The 16,518-nt window shown below is 41.0% G+C and overlaps 1 protein-coding gene across 3 annotated transcripts in view; it reads right to left on the reverse strand.

Moving 5' to 3' along the window:
• Positions 1–16,518, reverse strand: part of Mast4 (microtubule associated serine/threonine kinase family member 4) — a 594,674-nt gene that overhangs the window by 567,895 nt on the left and 10,261 nt on the right. The gene's annotated exons all lie outside the window — the stretch shown is intronic.

Below are 16,518 nucleotides of genomic sequence, written 5' to 3' on the forward strand. Positions count from 1 at the left end.
ACTACAACTTCACGGCAGACTCACCTAGGATCTTTACCAAATCCTGATGCTGAGTGCCACACCAGAGATGTTTATTTGGCTTGGGATGTGACTTCAGGATTTACAAGTTCCCTAAATGGGAAGTGATTGGCTTTTAGGGCTGAGGTAATGGAAATAGGATGTGAGCCTGGAACAACTCTTGGTGTCCAAATTTAAGAACTACCCAAAGAAAGATGGTATCAGAAGGCAGCAGGTACCAGCCTAAAGGAGATCTTTGTGGCCAAGCCTGGAAGAATTTGAGCTCCAAACAATGTTGCTGTTGGGTTTTAAATCACAGGATAAAATAAATGTCTATGAGTCCAAAGTCTAAATAATTAACCACATAGTAACTGAATGCATGAGATACTGTTCAGTGAGAACTGTTCTTCTTTTTTTCCCATTTTTTATTTCATTTTGCATTCCAACTGCAATTCTCCCACCCCCTCCACCCTTTCACCTCCCCACAACCTCCCCTCAGTCCACTCCTCCTCACAGTAAGCACTTCCATGAGGAGTTAACATAGTGTGGCACAATAGGTTGGGGGCAGGGCCAGGCACCACTCCCATGCATTAAGACTGAGCATGGCATCCCACCATAGGGGATGGGCTCCAACAAGCTAGCTCTTGTACCAGGTTTGTATCGTGGTCCTATTGCAAGGGCCCCCTCTGATAGTCCAAGCTTTACAACTGTCTCCCACATACTTGAGTCCTTACCTAATATGTATGAGAATCTACATTTGATCCCCTGCCCTGTGTATATGCCTGTAATCCCAGTGCTCAGGAAGTAGAGGCAGGAAAATTTATACTTCAAAAGATGCTTTTAGCTATGTAACAAGTTCAAGGTCAGCCTATGACACATGATGCCTATGGGGTTTTTATTTACTTATTTATTTAGAGCAGCTTCTTGTGAGTTTTTTAAAATGTATTTAGAGAAACTTCTTAAAACATAATTCCAATGAATTTTACTGGGGAAAAGAGCAATTAAAGGAATAGAAATAATATAGCAATAATGTAGAGAGGAGGGATGGATGGCAAGACTCAAAAAAAATCTATTAAACTGTTCAGGGAGAAGTGTGAGGACAACAGGATTCTCATAGATCTAATTTTGTGCAGCAAGATAGTCATTAATACAAAATGAAGGATAGTGACTTCACAGTGGAGAAAGCCAGCAGACACCAAATTAACCATGTAAAATAGTGTCACCATTCACAAAACATGTAAAATCCCCAAACCTTTGCTAGGATAGACATCATCATCTCTCTAGTGCACATAACAAATATACACAGCCTCACTCAGCATGAAAACACATGGCAAACCAAAATAAGGGTATTATAGAGAACTACTTCAAAAGTACCCAGGTCACAGAAAGGAAGAAATGTGTGAGGAACTGTCAGACCAGCTCAGAAGCTAGAAAGAAATGGGAGATCCTGGAACAGTTTTTTTAAAAAAGTGACATTAGTGGTATTTAACCAATACAAGTTTGAGTAGACAATATCGGGACAATTTTAGTTTCCTATTTTTGGTACTTATGGTTATAATTATGTCCTTAGAGGAAGCAGGGCTAGGGATATTAGGAACTCTGTGTATTTTAGAACTTTTTGTTGAGTGTAAAATTAGTTGAAAATACATAAGTCAAAGGCAAAATTCCCTTTGTAGCCCATGCCCTCCTTTCAATGACATTTTCCTGTCTTGTCCTCACCAGGAGGCCTTTCTAGGGACAGGAATAATCATAGAAAAAGCAGTATCAGTGATACTGGCCAACATCTGTGCAGAAGAATGTGCATGGTAGGTGCCATGGGAACCACACCCTCAGAACATGAACATAATGATAGATGTCTTTGGAACCGTGCCCTGGCCATTCTGCCTTCTTTTGTAAGAATATGTATTACTGTGAATTTTTGTTGCTGTGATAAATATCTGAGCAAAAACAATTATAAAGAAAGAAGGTTTATTTTGGCTCAAGATTTCAGAGGATTCTGCCCATGATTGACTAGCATTGTTGCTGTGCCCCTGTTGTGAAGCAGAATAGCATGGATGCAAGAGACTGTTGCAAAGCAAAATTTGAAGCAAGAGACTGTTGCAAAGCAAAATTTGAAGCTCAGGGATACTGGGAAGCCCAGAGAGAGTAACTGGAACTTTCCCCAGTGATGTCCTACTTTCCATAATTTCAGCTCATCCTGTCTACCCAAATTTTAAATTCACCAGTAGATTAAACCCTTAACAAAGGCTCTGTGACCCCATCATGTCCTCAAAGCCCCACCTCTGAACACTGCATTGGAGACCAAATCTTCAAACTTAAGAACCTTTGGTGGAGCGGTGGTACCATATGGGAGCCATAACAGCATCCCAATCTATTCTTAAGCAATTGCCTATATCCACTTGAGCATTCGTGGCCTTATTAGTCTGGGAGTGACAAGTGAAACTTGCTGACAGTATTCTGTGCTGCCAGCTCCATCCAGAGATGCAACATCCTCAGTTCTTTGCTGAGACCTTTTCGCCATCTTTGCTTCTGACTCTGTCAGACACCAACTGAACTTCCTCCTATTAGCTAAATTTCTGCCACTAATAAACAAGGAATCCTAAGAAATGTGGGTGTCCTGACCCAAATCCACTGGTTACCTCTCTAGTTGGGAATAAGCTCTGTATATGAAATTGAAAGTGTATTGTGTTGCTAAAGTTACAGTGCATTGCTGGCCTCAGTCCAGGCGCTGAGTCTATACAAATGTTAGGAAACAGTATGTCAGGTCTGAGACGGGACCCTTCTTCCTGGAGGGCAGAATATTAAGAAGGACAGTCTATTGGCAAACAAAAAGACTTTTCCCAGTCCTGGGAGAAGCAGATCCTAGTATAACATGATGTTGGAATTGTCTGTCTCCCCACTCAGTGGTGAGAGTCTTGAGGGATAACCAATAGAGGATCCTACTTATCCAGCATCACACGTGTGCTAAGCTTCAGTACAATGCCTGGCACATGATATATATAGTTCATGATAAATACTTGAGTGCATTCATGTTGTTGCTGCCATGTGACACTGAACAGCTTTACTGAAAATTTATGTTTATCCAAATTGTTAGGTCAATCGGCATAAGACTTTCCTACATGTTGAGGGTGATGCAGGGAAACTGGTGTTTCTTCAGTAAACTCCAGTTCAACATGCTATTGTGGAAGTTTCCTTTCGCCGTTTGCCTCTTTTTATTATTATCATTTTCATTTAAAAATAATATTTTCTCATTTTACATACTAATCCCAGTTCCCACTCCCTTTCATCTTCATCCTCCTCCTTCTTCCCCCTCCTCCCTCCCACCCCACCCCCAACCACTCCTCGGAGAGGGTAAGGCTCCCCATGGGGAGATGGGGAGTCGACAAACTCTGGCACCTTACTTTGAGGCAGGAGCAAGGCCCTTTCCCCTGTATCTAGGTGAGCAAGGTATCCCTCCAAAGAGAATGGGCTCCAAAAAGCCAGTTTAAGCACTAGGGATAAATCCTGGTCCCAGACTGCCCAAGCCACACTACTGTCACCCACATTCAGAGGGCCTAGTTTGGTCCTATGCAGTTTCCCCTGCTGTCAGTCCAGAGACAGTGAGTTTCCAATAGCTCAGGTCAGCTGTTTCTGTGGATATCCTCAAACCATGATCGCAGAGAAAGTAGGTAACAAGGAGAACCCTAAGAGAGATGTACATGGTTCCCCTGGTAAGGGGAAATAGACAAGATCTCATGAAAAAAATTGGGAGCATGGTGGGGGAAGGAGGATGGGAGGGGAGGGTGAAGGGAGAAAGGGAGTGGGAAGGAAAACCTGAGGGTACAGGATGGTCAAGATGGGGGAAGGACAGAGATATCTTGATTGAGGGAGTCATTATGGGGCTATCCAGAAAACTAGCACTAGGGAAATTCACAGTAATCCACCAGGATGTCTCCAGCTAAGAACCTAAGCATCAGTGGAGAGGGTACCTGAACTGGCCTTCCCCGTATTCAAATTGAGGACTATCTTAATTATCATCATAGAATCTTCATCCAGTAACTGACAGAGGCAGATGCAGAAATCCACAGCTAAGCACTGGCCTAGCTTCCAGAGTCCATTTGAAGAGCAGGAGGAAAGGTGTCAAAGCCCTTTTGGGGACAATATTTGTCTCTTTAAACAGCCTTCTAAATGTGTCTTGCAGGCGGTTTAGAATAGGGTAGGATCCTGGAGCTCTTGAGACTAAAGCTGTAAGAACTCCCTACCAAGAAGCCGCTAACATTGACCTTCAATAGGGTTACGCCCTTTATTTGTAGAAAGTCTGATTCTTATATAAAATCCACACAGATATGGGGATATTACAGTGATTGTTTGTTTGTTTACACTTAGCACATCATAAAATCCATGGAAAGGCTTGTGGCAGAAAAGAAAATAAATGAAATGCTAGGATATTTAGCATCATGAAAGTTGGGGGCTTTGGAAGAACCAAAGACAGAGGCTCTGGAGTAAGTTTGCAGAAACAGGCCCCAAACCTCAATGCAGGGCTGGCAAAACAGGGAGAAGCTGCTGTTGATCACTCCAGAACCATGCTGCTTCTCCTCCATCTGTGCCTGCAGAATGGAGGCCCTGCACCCCTTCTGCCTCTGCACGCAATTGCTTCTCTAGCTCCCTGCATGTGCATCTGATTAGCAGAACTAAGTCAGATGACTATCCCAGAGGCAAAGGAAACTGAGAAATGAGGGGGTTTAGCATTCTATCTTAGGAAGACAGATTCACACCATGGGGGACCATCACGATGCAAGAGTGTCAAAAGATTTGGCTAACAGGCAGAACCAGAAGAATTTAGACTTTGTAGAGCTCCAGACCTGGATTCATAGCACCAGTGAGCTCCTGGCAGTGTGTTTTCAGCCAGCAGGTAGATGTTGGCCTGAGCAACAACTCCAGGAGGGCTGCTCTCAGTAGTTCACAAAAAGTGGTCATATACTGAACATAATTTCCATTCCAGGCTCTTGAGCTAAAAGGTTCTATGTACATTATATATTCAATCCCCCTTGATAATCCCAATTCAAGGGTATAGTTCTCATTTTACAGATAAAGAAAGCTGGGCTGAGAAATTCCGTAGTTTTTCCTCAAAATCACACAGTCAGGTAGGGTTGGGATTTAATCCAAGTGTGGTGTCAAGCCAATAGTCTTCCTAACATATTGAGTTTTTAAGCACAAACAAAAAAACAAATCCACAGAGTTGTTGAGGTGGTAATAGCTTTAGAGACCATGAAAATGCATGGGGGAGATCATTTATAGCTATCAGGTCTCAAAAGAGACGTACGGTCCCCAATTTTGATGAACCAAAAGTTGTGGCATGTCAGCTGATGATCACAACACAGTGACTGGGGCATGGGTATACTCCAAATCAAATTTTTTCATTGTGCCAAAAAAGCAACCACATAACAACATGAGTTCTGTTAACAAAAAAATTAAGTGTTTGGTATATTTCTGTTACTAAGGGCATGGTGCTGTACAGCAGCTCTCTAGACTTCTCTCATTTTCTATAATTCAAACTTTATGTTCACTGAACAGCAACTCTGCCTCCCTCTCCTTCCAGCCGCTGGCAACCAACATATTACTTTGTGCATCTCTGCGTTTAACTGTCCAAGTAAATTTTTTTGGTTTTGATCTGAGCACTTATTCTTGTGACATTGTTTTGCAAATTTGAAATTTAGGGTAGGATCTCCATTTCTTGTGTGGGAATGAATGGGGGTTAATCCTGATGTGGAATGTTCCTTCTGACAGATGAGGAAGGGCTGAGCAAACAGGGAACATATTTTTCATTTAACTACTGAAGTCCTAGCTGTACATCAGAAAGCCTGGCATCTATTTGTGACTTTGCCACCAACTCCATTTATCAGGGCCTCCATCACCTGTGTGATAGGGGTAATATAAAACCTGCCATCATTTCTTCCATCAGAGTGTTATGAGATTGTTTTGAAAGTACTTTCATTTCCCCAACAGAAAGGCATTATAGATCTATATATATTCCTGTTATGACTTCTTTGGGGGAAAGAAAAGCACTTTGGAAAAGTCTTGGTTCACAACTTCCAGGACTGAGTGATTTCGGAGTCTCACAGGCATCCATATGTGGGATATTCTTTATGAAGCAAGGCTTGTTTCTCTTTTCTCCTCTCCTGCTGCATTATTTCTTCTTTTGATCTGTTGTGATTTTTTAAATTCTAGCATAAATAAACCCCTCAAATTGTTTTACTTTTATGAAATGTTTAAATGGGGTTCATTATTTAATGTCTAGTTGTCAATATGCATAGTACTTTATAGAACATAAAAGATTTACTCTGAAACAAGATTAAGATTGTTTTAAAATAGAAAGATGCAAAGAAGCCCAGGAGGGCCAGCCCCACTCACTGGTCAATGTAGTCTACACCATAAAAGCCTTCCTAGAAGAACGTCTCAGTGTACCACTTCATTAACAGAGTCGATCCTCTGAGTGTGAAATGTCCCCCTCTTTGCCATCTAGTCCCCAAGCAATCAGTTTTCTAAATGGCATTTTAGAAAGGTAATGAATATCTACTAACACTGGATGTCAACTTAATTTCAAAGCAGTAGAATGGGCCATAAATAAAAGCAGAGAGTGATTTCCATAGTTCTGCCCGCTCAGACCCACAGAAATGTGGATTACCAAGAGGCCGAACCAAAGCATCTTGAAGCAGGTAAAGGAGAGAACAGGAAGTATTCTCCATGTTATTGTTATATTTTGTTTTTTTTCTTAAGCAGTTTTTTTTCTTATAGAAAACTATAGAGAAATTTACAATTGTGGTGAGAGCAAATATGTTGGTCCAACATATGATGTATTAAGCAGGTGGTAGGAAGAGACAAAGGAGAACTGGGAAAACAGGTTTTTTGAGTTTTTTCCAAAAACTGGAAACAGGTTTCCCTTGATGTCATATCCCAACTGTTAGATTCTGAATATTAAACACAAGCTTACATAGTATATTGCTTAAATGAAGATGAATTGTCCCTATTCAATCAGATGCCTAAGGTAGAAACAGCAGCTCATTCCCTAGATGAAGGATTATTCAGATCCCCATGGGAACCTGGAGCTGCTTGGTGCTGCCCTGAGAAAAAGGTAACTCTCCAGAGTGCAAGAGCCCCCTCCAGCCAACAGGAACCCCTCCATCTTGCATGAGTCCCCTCCAGCCTATAAGAGCCCACCCTAACTGCCCCCTCCAGCCAACAAGATCCCCCTCTAGCCTGCAAGAGCCCCCTCCAACCACCCCTACCTGCGGAAAAAGAACCGACCCTGAACCTGCAAGAGCCCCAGCAAGAGCTCCTCAGTTTTGATGTCATTTTTTTCCCACAGCATTCTCCTTTTTTCATATTCAAATCCACCCCCTTTGACTCAGTTAGGGCCCCAACTTCTCCATGATCACTGTAACAGCTTTATCAACGAGTTCATTGCATATAGTCTAACCTGTCCAGTTTCTGCTGAACCCCCAGGCTAGGTTAATCTAAAAAATACTTATGGCTGTGCTCCTCTTCTACATGTCAAGAGTTACCCGCTGCTGGCATGAAAGACCCTAAGCCGGGGTGCCAGCAGCAGAGCACTTGTCTAGTATAGCTGAGGGTGAGTTCTATCCCTAACATCAAGGAGAAGAAAGAAAGTCCTGACTTATTAGCCTAGCATGCAAGACCCTGCTGTTTTCCCAGCCCACCCTCTGCAAAATGTATGTTCTTGCCAACTGGATTATTCATTGTTTGTGACTCAGATTCTGCTCCAGCCCCATATACCATAAATGTTTATTCAACCAGAATCCTGTTTAGTCGATCTCTCTACCCATTAAAATTCAACATCTATCCAAAGCCCAGAAATCTGAAGAAACTTAACTAAAGTCCATGTTGTCCAAATCTTTGACATGCCTCACATTGAAAGGCCTCTTCTTACGTCTGGATGGGCTGTGAGGATTTCCTTTCTACCAGCAGAATGCAGCAGAAGGGCTGTTATGTAAATTTTAATGTTCTGCCAGAAATGGCCATGTAGCTTCCATCTGCTTTTCTTGGAGGGCTTGTGCTAGGGGAAAGTAGGTACCATAAAGGAACAGATACTCTGAGCCTACCATGCAGGAGAGAATACAGACACACAATCTGGTGGAGAGTCCAGTTCCCAGTAAAGGGCGGAGATACTGAGAGATGGTGGAAACCCCATCAGTTTTCCAGGACCATGACACTAAGCCCTTCCTCAACTCCTGACTCCAGAAAACAAGCCAAAGAAAGGACTGTTTCAAGCTTCTAGGTCTTAAAGTCATTTGTTATTAGGTGCATGCCATAAATACTCTTGTAGGCTTCTGACTTGGAAACCGTCTCTCATATCTCTAAGCAATTTTTCTCTAGTCCCACTCCTTCAAAAGACATCAGCTGAAACACATATTCCAGTAAGTACCAGACAGACACTGTGCTGGATTCTGGGAGAGCAGCAGGTTTTAAGAACACTAACCCTGTGTCTTAGTTGGTTTTCTGCTAGTATAGCAGAATACTGAAGCTGAGTAATCATGAAGGAGTTTGTGTGGATGATACTTCAGCAAAGCAGAGAAGTTCAAGAGTGGGTAGCCATATCCAGTGAGGGTCTTGTGCTATGTCAACTCATGACAAAACACGGGAGAGCAAGCTGTCACCTATGGGAGAGAGAAATGGGGTCCTAACTTATGAATAGCTAAACCATTCTCACAGGAAAAACAGTCATTTCCAAGGGCTCTGCCTCATGATCCAAATACCTCCCAGGAGATCCCACCTCTCAAGACTGTCATCTTATATCTCAGACTCTTTTGCCTGCTCTTGGGACCTTTATCTTCCTCCTGGGTTGTCTTGGCTAGCCTTCATATGAGGGTTGTGTCTAGTCTTATTGCATACTGTTACACCATGTTCAGTTGACATCACTGGGTGGCTTGCTCTTTTCTGATGGAAAATGGAAAAGCAGTGGATCCAGTGGTGAGGAGAGGTGGGGAAGGAACCAGAAGGAGTGGAGAGAGGGAAAGCTGCTGTGGGGATGTACTGTATGAGAAAAGAATAATAAATAAACAAATAAATAAAGGACTGTCTCCTTAAGGACCAACACCTCCACAGGAGTTTTGATTGAAACATTGTATTCAAACCATAGCACTTTGTTGCCAAAATCTTTATAGTCCTGCTATGGATGAACAACAACCAAGCCCAGGCAAATTGTGGTGCATGACTAATTACATCCGTATGACTAATACAAAGCTGAGTACTCATTTTGTGGCAGGCACTATGCCATAACAAAATAAGCTGAATGACAGACTGTAGGACATCAATATAGAACCCTCCTGGAGACAGCTGGCTCTGTGAGTCCAGAGTTCTGGATGGAAGCAGATTAGAGGGTTATATTTGAAGTCAGTAGAACTTCAATGATAATGAAACTCATGAATCTGCCTGAAATATCCAGGGACTACATCAGGGAAGGCAGTGTTCCTAGACAAGAATGCTAAGGCACATGAAAGTAAGAATGTCCTTCAAATGTGAAGAAGAGCCAGAAAGAAAGAGGAGATCAAAGTCTTGAGGTTTCCAGAAACCAGGTTGGGGCATGGGGGTAAGCTATGCCAAGTGCTTAAGGAAAAGTCAGGTCTGAACTTCATGTTGACAAGTGCTTCTAACATTTTTTATTAGAGTCTTGGGCTTTTATTTTTAAAATATATTTAATTAGTATGTGCTCACTAAAGTTATGCTTGTCATAGCAAGGGGTTGTTTATGCTACAAATTTGAATTTCTCATAGTTCTGGATCTCAGATGTGAAAATTGGAATTTTTTTCCTTAACTGAAAATAAAAGCCTGGTACTGTTTCTGATAACACATCGAAACTTGCCATTGCGTATAGAATTCAGTTTCTCTATCGAAGCACACACATTTCTGATTGTGGTAGGCATATCCAAATCCAAAGTCTATTCATCCCACACTGTTTAACCTTCTATGTAGATGTTCTGGGCTCTCCAGATACTGATGCATTGTCCTGACATGAGATCAATGTTCTGGCTGAACTCTGCTAGGTATAGTTCATTCTTCCAGGCCTTGAGTGACAACTTCCGTTGTCACCAAATCTACTATACAATGGTTCTATCACAATACCTAGTTGATGATGATAGGAATAGTCTGAGTTGTTTCTGTTCTTTTTCTCATACCTGCCTATTTACCCTTTCTTGCTTTCTTAGATGCTTTCATTACCTTCCCATGGTGGACAGAATCTTGGGGACCTGGACATCTCCCCCTGGGGGCCATATTCAACATGGGTCTCCTCTAGTGTTCATGACACAAATTCTCTAAAATTACATCAGTTCTAGGCACAGAACCTGATACCCAAAGTCAATTTTTCAGGAACTCTCCCCAAACCCTTCCCTTCAAAGAGTCTGGCTCTTAATCAAAATGGTTTTGGCTTGAAGACTATTTTCTGTACACTGGACTTTGAAGGTGTCATTAAATTTGAGCCCTGCCTTATTCTAGACTATATACAAATTCACTGCTAATAAACACTACTGATGATACAAGTGGGAGAAAACAGAATAACAGAAACTTTGGGAAAACAAAAAATACATCTGCTGATGTTTCAAATGTGCCATGTACTTGTACTTCTCATGCAACTGGAAGTGAACAAGTCATGACTTTAAAACTGTCTGCTGCTTTTGTTTTGTTAGGACAAAGACACTTTTGGCCTGTCTTGGTTGACTTGACATTTGATGAATTTGTATTTTGAAGGTCAATTCTCCAATGACTCTTTGTGTTCTTATTGAAACTTAGGCTGTGAGTATTTAAATGAATTGGGGGGCGGGGTGAGATACGGTTTCTACGTGTGGCTTTGGAGCCTGTCCTGGAACTAGTTCTGTAGACCAGGCTGGCCTTGAACTCACAGAGATTCACCTGCCTCTGCCTTCTAAGTGCTGGGATTAAAGGCATGTGCCACCACTGCCTGACAGTATTTAAATTATGGATAGCATTAACTGTCATGATATCATCAGTGGTTATGACGTTCCTGTCTTAACAAATGATGCCCCACAAGTATCATTAGAGGAGAAGCAAAACATTTGTATCTCCTGCCTACATTGATGCTACTTTATGTGAAAGTAAAGCTCTTCATTAAAATAGCCAAACACAGATGCTCATCAGAACCACAAACTGTGGTTTTAAAGGAGATGTGTGGTTGTGTGTGACTGAAAGAGAAGTCAGCTGATAATCCCATGTCCTCCTTCCTAGTTCTCTTTGTTGTTAAATACTGTTTAATTTAATCCTGTTTCATCCCGAGTTTAAATTGAATGAACATGCCCTTTATCATCCCGAGATCAAGGCTCTAGTTTCTGGGTCACTCTCCCCTTGACATATCTTTGGCTATTTCTCACTAAGGAAAATTCCTGCTGCTGTTTCTTTGTCAACGTTGTTCTCCACAAGCTCCCTTCTCTTTAGAGTTCATTCCCATTCCCTTTTCATCTCCCCTGAAAAGCCTTAGCAAAAACTCAGAGAAAAGCAGGCCATGACTCTGCAGCTATAGCCTAAGAGTTCTGGGGATGATGTCTCACTCAAAATTAGAGGACAGCTATTCTCCATCTGCCATCATTTCACATCTTCTTTTGGGAAAACCCCACTCTTCCCTGATCTTGAAGTAGTCAATTGTGAACTCTGATTTTCATGTGTAAAATGATATCTAAAATGGGTTGGGTCAACAAAGTATGGCTTATGAATGATTATCTGTCCGAGTAGGTGCTGATGATTTTCTGAAAAGAGAAAGCATTGTCACCTAGCAGTAAGCTAACAGTCTACTTTCAGAAGAAGACAATAGTTAAAGGGTGAGATGCATCCCTCCCAGCATGCTTTTTGCTTTGCCTTTCCACAAAGAACAGAAGGTGTGGAGGCTGGTAAGAGACATCAGTTCTTAGGAAAGGGCCTGATGGTACAGCAAGGTTGGGAAAATAGTGCTGAAAATGAAAGCAATGCTTGAGAAACAAATGAGAAAAACACACACACACACACACACACACACACACACACACACACACATACACCACATGTTCACATACACACAAAAACCCATACATACACACGAAAACACACACATATATATGTATATATACACACACACACTCTTCAAAAACAAAGAAGTAGGGAAATATTTAGTTGTACAGTTATGATGAGTGGAAGGAATCATGACATAGTCACCGAGTAACAAGAGCTACAGCTGGGGTTCTGTAAGAAGCTGGACTGTGTGAATGAAGAAAAGGCTGACAATTTTCCTTTATATTATATGTATTTATATGTCTGTGTGTTTGTGAGTCTCTTTGTGTGGATGGGTGCAGCATACATGCCACATGTATGGAGGTTAGAATGCAACTTTCAGGAGTGCATTCTCTCCTTCTGTCTTCCATCCTGGGGAATGAACTCTGGTCATTTGTCTTCGTGGGTAACAAGTGCTTTTATCCATAATGCCATCTTACTAGCCCAGCAGCCAATGCAGAGATAATTGAGCTAAATTGTATGAAAGGGGGTGTCTGTGTTGATAGCCCCTCTATGAAACACTCAGATCTCTAAGGCATGTGTTGATACCTTTGATGTCCCTCACACGGCTGCAACTGGGTAGGTATGTGGTACACCACACTGAAAACCAACTTGTTACTGCATTTCTAGAGAATCATATTGAATAGTTTCTCTTCTCCTAAGCCACCCCTTCCCCTCTACCTGCTTCTGGTACTAAAAGCACAACACACAGCCACGGGGAATGGTAGACTAAGCATTAAGGAAATACACCTTCTAGTGATTTTCAACACTTTCTTTTATCATTTTTGGAGCATCAGGAATGACTGTTTTATGGACACAGAGCAGTTCGTCCTTCTCAAACACGGTTCATTGACTATAGAATTAGTGGTAACTTTTTCCTCTCAATCAGGTATAACCTAAATTTACTGAAATGAAAGTAAGCATAATGTTCACTTGAAAACCACCTTTCCCAACAGTATTTTCTACTACCTGTGAATCCTCTAACACTTTCCTTAAAAATTACTGAATATCAGATGTATCCAACATAAAGAGGTCTTTATGGTATCTGCTTCAAACAGCCATTTTCCTCATGTACCTTGTGAAACAAAAACATTCTGGGGTTGTGCCTCACAACAACCCTCTAGGGAGTGGAGATGTGGAGGTTGTAGGCAAACAAAATTGTCCATGTGCTGATGTTAATTTCTGGGGCTGAGTGATAAATGTGGAAGTTCATTGCTCTATTCTGTGTTCTTAATTAAATGAAATATATGCATGAGGATATTTGTGGTGGCAAAAGATATTTGTAACACTAAAAAAGAGTAGAAAGTGAAATAGTCAGAAGAGAATGACAGGAAGAGAAGGGAGAGGGAAAGAGAGACGGGGGGAGAGAAATGATGGCAAATTCAAAGGATAAGTTATCTTGTAGCCACTAAAAAACTCATCATATTTTTAATGAATATTTAATGCCCTGAAATAATGCCTACAATTTACTAAGTAAAAAACCTCAGTAGCAATCCATATGTACAACATAATATCAATTTTTAAAATGAATAAAATATAAATGATTGGAATAAAATTCTCCAGGTTGGCTCCAGTACAATGTGTATCCTAAAAATAACCAAAAATTCATCATTAAAATTATGTATACACATGCTCATTATAGAGCTTGTTATAATAAAAATCAGAAATATTTTAGAAATTGGTCAAATTAATGTAGTGTGTCTTGTTAGTGGACAATAGTCATTTAAATTTGCACTTTGGAGATTATTTAATTAAACTAGAAAATGCCTGTAAAGTGGTGTCTGTGCTATAACTCCAAGCTCTACATAGCATATCCCATGCCTATTGAAAAGGACTCAGATGAATTTATAGGGGATTTTCAATTTTTAAGTGCAGGGGCCAATAATTGAAGTAGCTGGTAATTACCTAGGTTGTAACTATCCTCAGGGTATGATTAAATCACAGATGAAAACTCACTTCATTCCCACTGATTCTAAGTTATGTTTTAAATCATGTAAGACCAACCAAATTCTCCTTGCTGCTCCAGGCTGTGAGACAAAATCTTTCCTGGTCACTATGATAGATAAAATCTCCCAGTACGACTTCTTACTCAGTCCTTGGTGAAAACCTCTGGGTTTTACTTTGGTAACCAGTTCTAAATGCTTTAACTGCTCACTGAGTTCTGTGATTGGTCCTCTCATATCAGGTGACTGTCCTACTTTATCTCCAATATTGAGAGAAGAGTCAAAAGACCAAACCATGGGACCTAGCACACTCAAGCCCTCCTCTCTGCACAACTGGGTGATGTTTTTGTGTGTTATTCCTGAGCTATGTGGAATGAAGGAAAGAGACCCACATGTGTCAGTGGCTGGAAGGTCACCCTTGCCATAAATTCCTCTGTCTTCATATCTGTCTAGTGTGGGACCTTTAGCACTCTACTTAGATGATGCCCAAGGCTTAGTCACCATGAATAGCAGACTCTAAAGATAAATCAGAGCCTGGTTGCTATAGCTGCCCCAGCATTCTTGGTATGAATGCTCATCAAGTGAGGATTTTTTTTTTCTTAATAGGGAGGTATGGTGACATGGAGCAAATGACCTGGGAAATGTGGTACATCTGAACAGCACCTTTCTCTAAATCACATCCACCACACATAGGACTACAGGTGGGACAGTTCTGGGGATAAATTCCAAAGTCTTTCTAATTTCCCAATTGGTTTTTGGTGTTGTTCGCTTTCTCTTTTAATTGGTTTATTTTAAGAAAAAGGTTCTACTGATGATGTTTTTAGAAAACAAATAAAATTTGAGAAATTGCATTTTTCTACTCTCCTGTGGTGTGGTGGTGGTGGTGGTGGTGGTGGTGGTGGTGGTGGTGGTGGTGTGTGTGTGTGTGTGTGTGTGTGTGTGTGTGTGTGTATTTATGTGTGTGTATGTGTGCATGTGTATATTTGTGTGTGTGTTTATGTGTGTATATTTATGTGTGTGTATGTATATGTGTAATTATATGTGTGTATGTATGTGTGTGTGTATTTATGTATGTATGTATGTATGTGTATGTTTAGATATATATATTTGTCTGTGTGTGTATATGTATATGTCTATGTGTATATGTTGATATATGTATTGTGTGTGTGCCTCACAGCATTTTCTAGGTATAAAACTAAGTTCAGTGTCAACTGATTGTGGTCATTTCTCCCAGGCAGTACTTATGCTAAAACTCACCTACAGATTATATGAGCCAATAGTCTTCAACTTTCCCTCTATTGTAGTGCAGAGCCAGCTGCTCTGAAATTCCCTTTACTGGTTATAGCACATTAGCACAGCTATGTATGAGGAAAACGAAATCTTTAAGAGTGGAATCACCAAATATTTTGCTACAGTTTAAAAATGTAGAGTCAACTTTTCGCTCATAAATGTACAGGTATAAATTAGCTTATGGTTAAAGCTTCTACTTTGGATAGTTACTATTAATTATAATTTATGAGTCATTTATTTTGCTATTTTCACCCTACACTGAACACTTGCACATGTGTCAGAAATGACAAAGAGGATTTTGTTTTCAGGCAGAAGCCAATGAAAAAAGAAAATGATTGGCTGGAATAAAAATAAACATGTCCAAGGAGGAATAGAGGAAAGGTGTTTAGATAGAATACCATGACTCTGATCCATGGCAGCTTGAGTTGCCCCTACAAAGAGGTCACTGACTCAAAGCTCCTGATAGCTGTCACTCAGCAAGGGAATAGCAACCCAATCTTCCTCCAAACTCTCCCAGCCTCTGTGCCCAGCCCCCAATCCTACGGGCCCATAAGTGAATGCAGAGTTGAGTCAGTCAAATTAACTGCGTGTCCTGCCAACCTGAGACCATGTCCTAGCAAGGACAAAGCAGAATGATTGGTCCCTTGGGAGAGCTAGAGTCCTGGCTGGTCCTCAGAATCAAGCAAGTCCCACAATCATCCCCTAGTTCTACTCCAGAGGCTCCACATGAAATGCTTGCCTATGAATTGAATTTTGCAATTCTAACAATGGTCACAATAATCAAAATCTGTGGTATTCACAATTAGGGGAGAGCTTGTGTAGATGGGTGGATGGGTGGCAGTTCAGCCTCTTCACTAGGAAATAAGAGTGGTTATGTCACTCTCCTGATAAGCTATTGGGCATATTATTAATAGTTTCTTCAAACATAGATGCAAAATAACCTTACAATAAATTCTTAAAAATCATTGAATGCATTTTAAGAACAGTATTCTAAGGAAATAATTGGTGCACAAATATTTTGGTACAAAGATAGTTAGTAGGGACTGTGATGATGGCTCGGCCAGTAAAGTGCCTACACAAGGGTATAAGGATCTAGATTTGCAACTCTAGCAGCAGGTAAAAGCCAGGCATGGTGGCAACTATCCATAAGCCTAGCATTGAGTTTAGCGGCTGGAAAGGAGACAAATGGATCTGCAGAGCTCACTACCCAGGCAGACTAGCCAATTAATGAAGTCCTGGCTCAATGAACAACCTGTCT

Source organism: Cricetulus griseus, chromosome 2 (assembly GCF_003668045.3).
Source record: "Cricetulus griseus strain 17A/GY chromosome 2, alternate assembly CriGri-PICRH-1.0, whole genome shotgun sequence".
NCBI lineage: Eukaryota > Metazoa > Chordata > Mammalia > Rodentia > Cricetidae > Cricetulus > Cricetulus griseus.